This window comes from Leptodactylus fuscus, chromosome 3 (assembly GCF_031893055.1).
Source record: "Leptodactylus fuscus isolate aLepFus1 chromosome 3, aLepFus1.hap2, whole genome shotgun sequence".
NCBI lineage: Eukaryota > Metazoa > Chordata > Amphibia > Anura > Leptodactylidae > Leptodactylus > Leptodactylus fuscus.
Window position 1 is genome coordinate 154,268,067 of NC_134267.1, and position 10,051 is coordinate 154,278,117.

The window sequence follows — 10,051 nt, forward strand, 5'->3', positions numbered from 1 at the left end:
AAAAAGACAGTGCTCTGATAAATAATAAAAAAAAATCCTTATTGCGGATGATCATATAGAGGATCAGAGATCAACAGGATACTCATGATGAGTACAGACATATCCGTCAGAGGGTCCACCGAGGGCATTGTTACTGCATGGCATAAGAAAATAGAAGCCTACATATGATCATGTATAGCTCAGGAATGTGCTCGTATAGTCTCGTCTCAGACGTGCATTACCAATCCATTTAACAAATTCACATAATGCAGGGAATACTAAAATGCAAATATATGATATTGATTTCTGGAGTCACTTTTGCCTTCGTTATGAATTATTGTAGCAAGGACCGGCTAAAATGAAAAAAAGAAGACTGAGAAGGATTTTTCTTATAGGCTCTTACTTTCATTACAGGAACAATGTTCTGTGTTTTGTTTTGTTTTTTACTGTAGGGAATGGAATATTTTTAGGATATGCACAGTACTAACAGCGCCGCACCTCCCATGAGGCGACCTGAAGCGATCGCTTCAGGCGGCACTATGCCAGGGCCCCAGGGAGGGCGGCATTTTTGCTGACCTAAGCCAGCCCAGGACAAGCTGTCCTGGACTGGCTTAGCACCGAGCGGTGGTTTGGGGAGGCCACTGGAGCAGCGCTGCTCCAGCAGCCTCCCCTCACGCTCAGGCAGAGAGCAGGTCTTCTCCGTGCCTGCTCTCTGCCTGCAAATGGCGCTAAGCCCCGCCCCCTCCGAGAGGGCCTGTGATAAGCCCCCCCCCTTCAAGCCGCCACACCCCACTCGGCTCCGCCCCCTCCTCCCGGGGGGGGGGGGGGCGGCTTTCTGTAGTTCGCCTCGGGCGGCGAAAGGGGTATGTTCACCCCTGAGTACTAAATGTCTTCCAAGATTGCGCCGCATGAGTGGCAGCCTTGATACAGAGCTCCGAGCTGAGAGCAATCTTTATCTTTCCTTTTCACTCTTTTTGTCTGTACCTTCAAGAATCCTCTGCTCAAGCAACCTAGCATTATGAATTAGCAACTATAAATCGAATGGAAGACCCTGTGGAGTATTTTTTTTCCCTTTTGTTTCTATTGTTAAAGCATGGATAAGGACTCAAGACTTGAGATCAGCTGGAATTTCCTGTAGGGACATGTGCCTGTTACCATCCCCCCACGAGCTAAGGACAGCATGGTCACCATGAGGCAGAGAAAGCTGGAGGAGAAACCTGCATGGAAGTGTGGACTTCTTCTTTCAAGGAGATGATTTTTGGTGTCTATTGCTGATGTTTGAAGATGCCTACAGCTGACTGGTATTTCTTTCTTTTACTGTGGACACGTGGGACTCTGTTACAGCCTGGAAACCTACAATCACCCACATACCCCATGAGTTTATGAAAGCTTGGCAAGAGAGAAGCACCCTGTGTAACTGGATGGCTTCAGACTTTTCTGCGCAGTAGAACACAGTGGTAAGAAGAAAGGAGGAGGGCTTGTGATGAAGGACATTTGGGGCATTTTTTGTGGTTAAGGAATGATAGCGCTGATGCAAGATACTGAACTATCAGCTGTGAGCAGGAGATCTCACCACCTACCAAAGAACTACCACATGTTATCATGATAGCTGCCTATGTCCCCACCTCTGCAAAAACGTTTCTGCTTGTTATATCTACATGCTGTATTATCAACATCAGTTCACACGGAGAACTAAATGATCCTGCAGTGTGTCTTTGTTTCTTTCTTTTTAGTTGCTGATTCCTAGGATTTCTCTATCTTCCATGTGCTTGTATGTGTTTCTCTCTTGTTATATACTACTGTACCAGCCATGAAACTGTATCACTGAAATTTCCCCATTGTGGGACTATTAAAGGATTATCTTATCTTAAATACAGGGCCCTCACTATGGGACTGATTTACCAAGATACACGTTCCTTATGAGCAGAGCAGGATGCCAGAGGCTTCCTCCTCTACTATGCATTGTAACTGCACCAGTGTCAGCGGTTGTATGTGTAGATTGTGTTGAGACGGACTCGCTATCACATGACTGCTGAGGCCGATCAGGACTGTATCACGTCGGGAAGACAGCGTAGCATCAGGGACAGGTGAGTATGATTTTTTTCTTTTTTTTCAATGCTGTCGGCTGATTTTAAAGTTAAAAGAGTTGATTATTTTTGCCTTTAATACTTTATATACTTATTATACTGATACTTTATTAACAAATTTTGGATCATTTTCACTCCTTTCCTTGCTTCTGAATTGAGAACTGTTTTTGCCTGTTACCCAGTAACTATATATGGAGTTCTGACTTGGGGCTTGCAAAATGTAGAGAAAATGGGGGTGGGGGAGGGTGATTCAAACAGTTATATCTCGGACATTATAAAATGTACAAACTTGCTTTAGGTGTCATATGCAAGAAGAAATTCATTGGAGGTGGAGATTTCAGTGATACCTATATTGTTTCAAGAGAGATCACTGGTTGAAAAAACAGTCAGGATTAGGATTTTTTTTTTTTGTAGAGCTCACAATGTACATTTTTTTCCCTATCAGTATATTTTTGGAATATAGGACGGAAATCCACGCAAAAACAGGGAGAACATACAAACTCCTTGCAAACGTTTTTTTTGCCCTTGGCAGGATTTGAATCTAGGACTCCAGCGCTGCAAGGCTACAATGCTAACCACTGAGCCACTGTGTGGCCCCAGGATTAGGCTATTTCTATGCAGACGCACAATATATATGACATACATATCCCAATCCTGACTATGTTTTCAACCAGTGATATCTCTGGAAATAAATTATAAATTAGAAGTGCCTTAGATTGTTCTATTGGCAGGATGGTACACCTCCACATTTCAGTTTGGATGTTCGGAGACAATGATTCACCAGCGGTGCAATGGCCATCACGACTGTCAGACCAAACACTCTGCAACTTCTTTCTGTGAGGCTCCTTCCACAAGATCTGAATGACCTGAGATGACACATCACAGTGTAGTCCATATGAGGATAAGCAGACACGCTTCTTCATTGTAAATTACAATGAACATTTGTAGTGTATAGATGAAACTTGGCCAGACAGTGTGCTGTTTGTGTTATATTTTCTCAAGTTATGAATACCCAGGCTATAATTTTGCACCATTCCTTTTGAATCACCGCATATATAAAAGGCATTAGAAAATTTACTATAAACTTTACTTTAATACACTTTCTAGTATGGTGCAATGGATATTTAGTTTCCTATGGATGTGTAACTCCTATGGATTATTCATGCAGGTAAACAGATCTGATATCCCCACAGCTTGAACAGTAATCACCCTAGTTGTGGAGCCACTGTATGTCCAGAATCATGGAAATAATAGCTTAGAATATATGATGATGGCTGCTTACATGTGCATTGCAGTAGGAAGTGATAACTATGTAGTCTAAATTTGGCTGCTGTTGTAATGTATGCATGAGCTCCTTATTATACCATAGAAAGTTGGTTGTTACAATGGTTTCCCTGAGTTGCAGATCATCTATCTCATCATTAATGATGAGTACACGGTGTGCAAGGAACCCAGCTGCTGTACTTAGAGACAGGCACGCTACTGTCACATTGCCTTTAACTATGCCGCAGCTCTATTCCCAGGGGGATGGAAAGTGTGGCAGTTTAACTCCGTTATTTCATATGTATAAAGCCTTGATTGCAAACACTTTGCCGTAATGGCTCTACCTTTTTAAATGGATTGTACTTTTTTTTTTTTTTTTTTTTGTATTCCTTATGATTTTACAAGAATAGGCTCAACAGTATGTTCATGGCAGACCTAGGCTTTGGAGAAGGGAAATGCTTTTAGTGAAGTAATTGCGGTTTGGTGTCTAAAGCTCAACTAGAATTCTCCTATTGACGGAAAAGCTTCTCTTAAAACAGCTAAAACATTAATCAGCACAAATCACTTAGAGAAAGTGCCCGCGCTACTTGGCATTAGGAGGCATCGCACACTGTTTGATGAAGTTTCTCTAAGTGCGAGTCTGATAATGCTGATGTACTGCTTAATATTGCACAAAAAATGGGTCAGTGAGTAATGTGCTCTCTGCAGGCTGAAATGAGGGTTTTCTGGTTCATCTACTAGACCCAATGAGTCAGTTGTATGTCCAAGTATTAGAGGAAAAGAGGAAGCTTGACTTTCGTGATATCATTTGGCTAGCACAATAGCTGGCAAGCCTTCAAAAGAGCCTTCGGCACAAAATGTACTTGGTGTCTGTAACTGTGATATGCAAAGGACTGAAGTCCTGGAATGCAAAAGCAGCCCATGGGTCAAGTGTATGTTGCATTTCATTTAACACAGTTGTAAGTTCATGTCAGAAGGGTAACCTGCTACACGAATGGTACCTGCACTAAATATTGCAGCTACAACACAGATTTCACATCTACAGCTGGCTATACATACAGGGTTAGAATGAGACAGAATATCATCAAGGCTAATGCCCCACGTTGCAGAAAGGGTCCATTCACACGGAGGAAAATGGTGAGGAATTTGGTGTGGTAGCAGAAAAAGGAACTCATTGAAGTCAATGGGAGGCTTTTTTTTCAGCGCTGAAATTCCACACCAAATTCTGACCATTTTGCTCCATGTGAATGCACCCAAAGGCAGCTTTTTTGTTGAAGACTTTGCTGCGTTTTTTTTTTTTTTTTTTGCCAAAGCCAGGAGTGGATTGAGCAGAAGATCTAGGAAAAAAAGAGGTTCCTATATATTTCCCGTTCCTTTTGCAGCCATTCTCGATTTTGGCTCAAAAAACCGCAGCAAAATCTGCAGCAAAAAAAAGCTGTGTTTCCAAAACCTGGGGTCTCAGCCTAAAAGTTGGATAATTTGTATGATTTATGTCACTATAACCTGCCAAATCAATGACATATTAAAACAAACAAAAAAAAATGCAATGTGATTATGCAAAGTGACACGATTGGTTGAAAAATTTCACCAAGCCTGGCAGACAGTACCCTGTAGTTGGCCATCACAGGCAATTATTCATGTGTAATCCTAAAATTACAGACGGACATGCTATTTAAGATAACAGAAAAATTGGCCAAAAAGTGCTATGTATTGGTCAACTTAAGAACTTATGGCAATAATGAACTCATGCAATAATGGGGGTCGGTTGAGGTCTTCAGCGTCGGTTGGGGGGCCCCCGCCATTCCTAGTTACGCCACTGCTCTCATTGTTTTTAGATTCTGTGTCTCAAGACTCCTCAATAATCAGTCTCATTCGTCTGGGCCTAATCAGTGGTGGAAAGTGGCAGCAGAATGTGTGTGAACGGCTGACACGTGAACAGGACATAAAATTGGCAATAAATATTACATTTTGGACTGCTGTGATCCAATCAATGGGGTTGTTTGTTCAAAATTCACTGTCTGATATGAGGGGAAGGGGGGGCAGTTTCGTTGTTAAAAAGCACAAAGTGCCACAAATCTGGTGATGATTGGCCAATAGCAACTGATCATGCTAAACCGTGATATTACAACTGCAGTATTTTAATGACTGATGAATTGGACATTTCGGGTGATGAAAATCTAATGTGTATGGCTAATCTAAAGCTGGCAGATCCAGCCAAATTTGGTAACATAAGATGACAATCTTATCTCCAAACTGGTCATAAACATAGGATTAACAGAATATACTAAACTGTTACCCTACAATTGATAAATAGATTAATGTCTCATGAACTAGATGACTTGTGACCAGACGTTTACCTTGATTTGTAAGCAACCAGGCACTAGCCTATGTGACTTCACTGAAAAAACTGAAACAAAAAATTCTGTGAGGTTTGTAAAACCAATAAATGGGGGAGAAAATACCAGCTCTCCATTCAGCATGCAGATGAAGGTAAGCCCATAGGAAACATGAAAGGGATGAATTACTCTGATAGTGGAGACAAAATAGCAAAAAGACCAAAGAAATGTCAATTATATGTTCTCTAAGGAGAGAAGACTGTTAGAGGTCAATAATAAAAGTGCACAGAACATACAAAACTGGCATTAAAGAGAATACTGCATGCATAAAATATACATATCTATTCTAACACAAATAAATGATCAATTCAATTCCAACCAATTAGATTTAATATAGAATTAAAATCAAATACTGGGGCATTGAGATCTAAAGCAGTTCTGACAGGTCTGTACATACATAAAAGAGCAGAACACAGAGATATTCTGCCTTGGGAGCTCAATACACAAGCATAAAATATGCAGATAAAGCATCACCGTCACCTATATACCATACTATATACATATAGCTTTTGTGGCTAGTACAACATATTGATGTTGTATATTTCAAACTGTTTTATAAATCCTGGGAAGCTCAGGGGTCCACCAAGTTGTGTGTTCTCTTGGGTGACGGCTGTACAATTTGGTCACTGAATTCACACGGGTAATTTCTTTGGTTAGTGCAAACTCGTTTTTTTTGTCAAAGTTTTGGCTAAGACCCCACATAGTGAAACACAGCACAAAAAAATGCTGTGGAAATGCATCACATTTTTTTCAAAAGTGTTTTTCTCTGCTGACTTTCTGCCCATATTATACCTATAGGGAAAACACCATTTATCGTAGGTATAATTGACATGCTGCAATTTTCAAAAACTGAAGCGTTTTTCAAAAAGCAGCATTTCCGCTGCAGTTTTTTTTTCTGCAATATGTGGATGGGTTTAGCCAGAATCCCATTTACTTTGCATGAACGGTAAAACATAGCATTTTCGCAATGTGGAGCTTCAGCCTTAAGGTTGTAAATAAACCATTTTGATTGCAGCCCCACTCAACTTGGGAAATTCTGCAACGTCAGCATATGCATTCAATATGTAAGCAAAACTGTCTGCATTCGTGATGTGACTTCACCGATAGCATACAGAGGTTTCCTTCTTTATGCCCAGTTCACACATGCTGATGTGTTCCGTCCGGAAGGAGTCCACATGAGGATCCCTAAGGACAGAACACAAGCACAACTGCAAGCACTGTGCAGTTCAAGCGCACAGGCCCCATGGACTATAATGGGGTCCATGTGCTTGCCACGCACTGCCTGCACGAATCATTCGTCCTCATGTGGACTCCTTTCGGACGGAACACATCAGTATGTGTGAACCGGCCCTTACCTTTCTGCTTGGCTTGAGGCATAGTTTGATCAGTTTTGTTACTCATCTGAGAAGATAAAAAAAAATTATATATATATATATATTCCAATTCTACTCATCTCACATCATGTGTCTAGAGATATAACTAGTTAAGAAGATAGATAAATAAGGACACCAGTATATAGGTATAATAGAGACAGAAAGTCTGCAGCAATAATTTCTGCAGCGCTTTTCAGCTGCAGTTCGCTACGTGGAGCCTTAGCGTAAATGTAAGCAGAAGGGGAGGGCTAGAAAATATAAGCGAATTCATACTTATGTTTCTGCTCGGAGTTCATTACATCACTGAGCGACTGCAGGGGTGACCTCACATCAATGGGACCACTGAAGCCAATCACTGCAGTAAACAGCTACAGTAGTATAAGGAAAAAGCTACAAAAAAACAAACCCTGTCCACTATCATTAAACTGATAAATCAATGTTTTTGGTAAAAGTGATATTTCTACATATTAGATAATTTGCTTCTAAACGTAGTAGAGTAGTAGGAAAAAATCCAACAATACGGACATTAATAAGTAACAGAATCATTCATTTAAAAGGGGCTTAATCAAGAATATAGCAGTAATGAGTTAAATTGGAGAAGTCTTTCATTTTGTGAAATAAGAGGCTTCAATTTTGGCCCTAATTTAAGGTAGGAGGATGGCAAATGTTGCACGTTAGTTATAGAGCATTTCCTTCTGAAATACTGGGGACAACCGGCCATTCCAGACATTGACATTGTTCTGATGAAAAACTTACTTTGATTAGAAACTTGATTGGAGAGGAAAACATATGGAGAAGTGCAGGAAATTCTAGGCTGTCCAGCTACAATAATCTGAAATGCCTTGAAGTACCAACCAAAACCTAAAAGATGAAGAGGAAAGTGGGGATCGAAATGGGTCAAAGTTGTTGATGTTTTGAAATATTATGTGTTTTGGTATTATGTGCTTTGTATTTGATATATATCTATGGTTTGTTAAAGTGGGTGGAGTGAAGGGTCCGGTGTTTCCTTTATAATGTGATTGATGTTAGGGCTCGTTCACATCAGCGTTGTGAACTCCGTTATGCAGGTTTCCGTTTCCTGCCTAAAACAGAGCAGGAGACGGAAACCTGCAGGAGTCTCTCTCACCCATTCATTTGAATGGGTGGGAGAGATGTCCGGCCGTGAGCGGCGGTGAGCGTTTTATGCTCTCCGCCGCGAAACCGGGTTTTATAATCCGGACACAGAGTCGGACATGCAGTACTCTGTGTCCGGATAAAAAAAAATCCGGTTTCCCGGCGGAGAGCATAAAACGCTCACCGCCGCGCACGGCCGGACCCGGTCTGTGCTTTCCGTCTTCTGCATGCCAGAAGCACAAAACGGAAAGAAGAACGCAGGTGTGAACCTAGCGTCATTAAGTTGTTTATGCCTTGAGGAAGATGCGGTCGCACCAAAACGCGTAGCTGTCTTAGGACCATTTTTTTCACTTTTTATATGGATGATTAATAAATATTGAAGTTTTAAACTCACAACTTGGACCTATTTGGATATTCTGCTCTCTGGTTGGAGCCGAATTTTATTGCTGTTTTGTCTGTATATTCATCGAAGTCCTTCCCGGTTCTGGTCTCCTAGAGGAGGTTTTTATATGGATATGGTGAGCCGAAATTCTGGATTGACTTGGATAAATTGGCAGAGGCGCGGTCAATGATCATCTCCAGAAAAGAACAAAGATTTGATGTTTCCAGTGAGCGGAACTACAATCAGAAGACTCTTAAAGCAGTCGTCCTGTTATAGACAATTATCCCCTATCCACAAGACAGTGTTTCTGACTGCTGGGAACCCAATCACCAGGACCCCAGTCATCAGGAAAATGGGGGAGCGAAAGTCCCCTAAGTCTTCCTTGTGAATGGACCGATAGTGCCAGTGACATATCCTGAATCCGTTTAATTTTGCCAAGGAATACACAGAGAGAACTGTTGCAATGTTTTGTGTACTGATGAATACAAAATTGTTATTTTTGGATCTAGTGGCTGCAAATAATATGTTAGATAACCTCCAAGCACAGAATTCAAGCCACAGCACACTGTGAAGACAAGGCAGAGGCGCAAATCGATTTCTTCTCGACACACCCGACATCACCAGTAACATACTGTAGCTCATATCTCTGTTAATAAACGATTACTTGTGCTGTTCTAAAAATCAGTTTATTTGTTTTAGGAGTCTGAAATATCAGACCTCACAAGTTGCAAATGGGACTGAGGCTAAGGCCCCACGTAGCATGCCACAGCCAAAAAGCACTGCAGGAAAAACCATGCAGACAGCACATTGCAGTTCTTCCAAGAAACACTTTTTACAGAACGTCTGCAGAGGCTTACTCTGTGGACTTTCTGCTTCAATTATACCTATATGGAAATTGCCACAGTTTCCGTAAGTATAATTGACTTGCTGCGATTTCCAAAACCACAACGGTTTTGCACGTATTTTTCTGCAATGTGAGGAAGGGATTTGCTAGATTGTAAAATGCTGTGACTGTAGTTTCCTGTGATTCGCAATGATTGTAAAACGTAACACCACATGCAGCCCGCAGCCTGAAATCAAAGCTTGACTTTAGTTTGGCTATTGTAACACCACCATAGATATCATCTTTGTGTAGTGCATGCCTTACAGTTTTCATTGATACTGGCATCTTTAATTTTGCATTAGATTCTATAGTAATTTGAGGGGCCATTGCTTTTTGGCTACAATTCCTGTCTTGTATCAAGCTTTGACTTTTAACCACAGATGCTTCTGTTGGCAGTTGCTTTGCCTTTGTGCCTCTGTATTTGAAAACTGAGATCATTTTTGAAACTTCTGTAATGCGTGGATGGGATTGCCTAAAATCCCATCCAATTTGCAGGTACTGTAATATGCAGTGTTTTTTACCACAGCATTTCTGTTACGGTCAAAAAGCAATATGTTCGCAACATGGGGTCATGG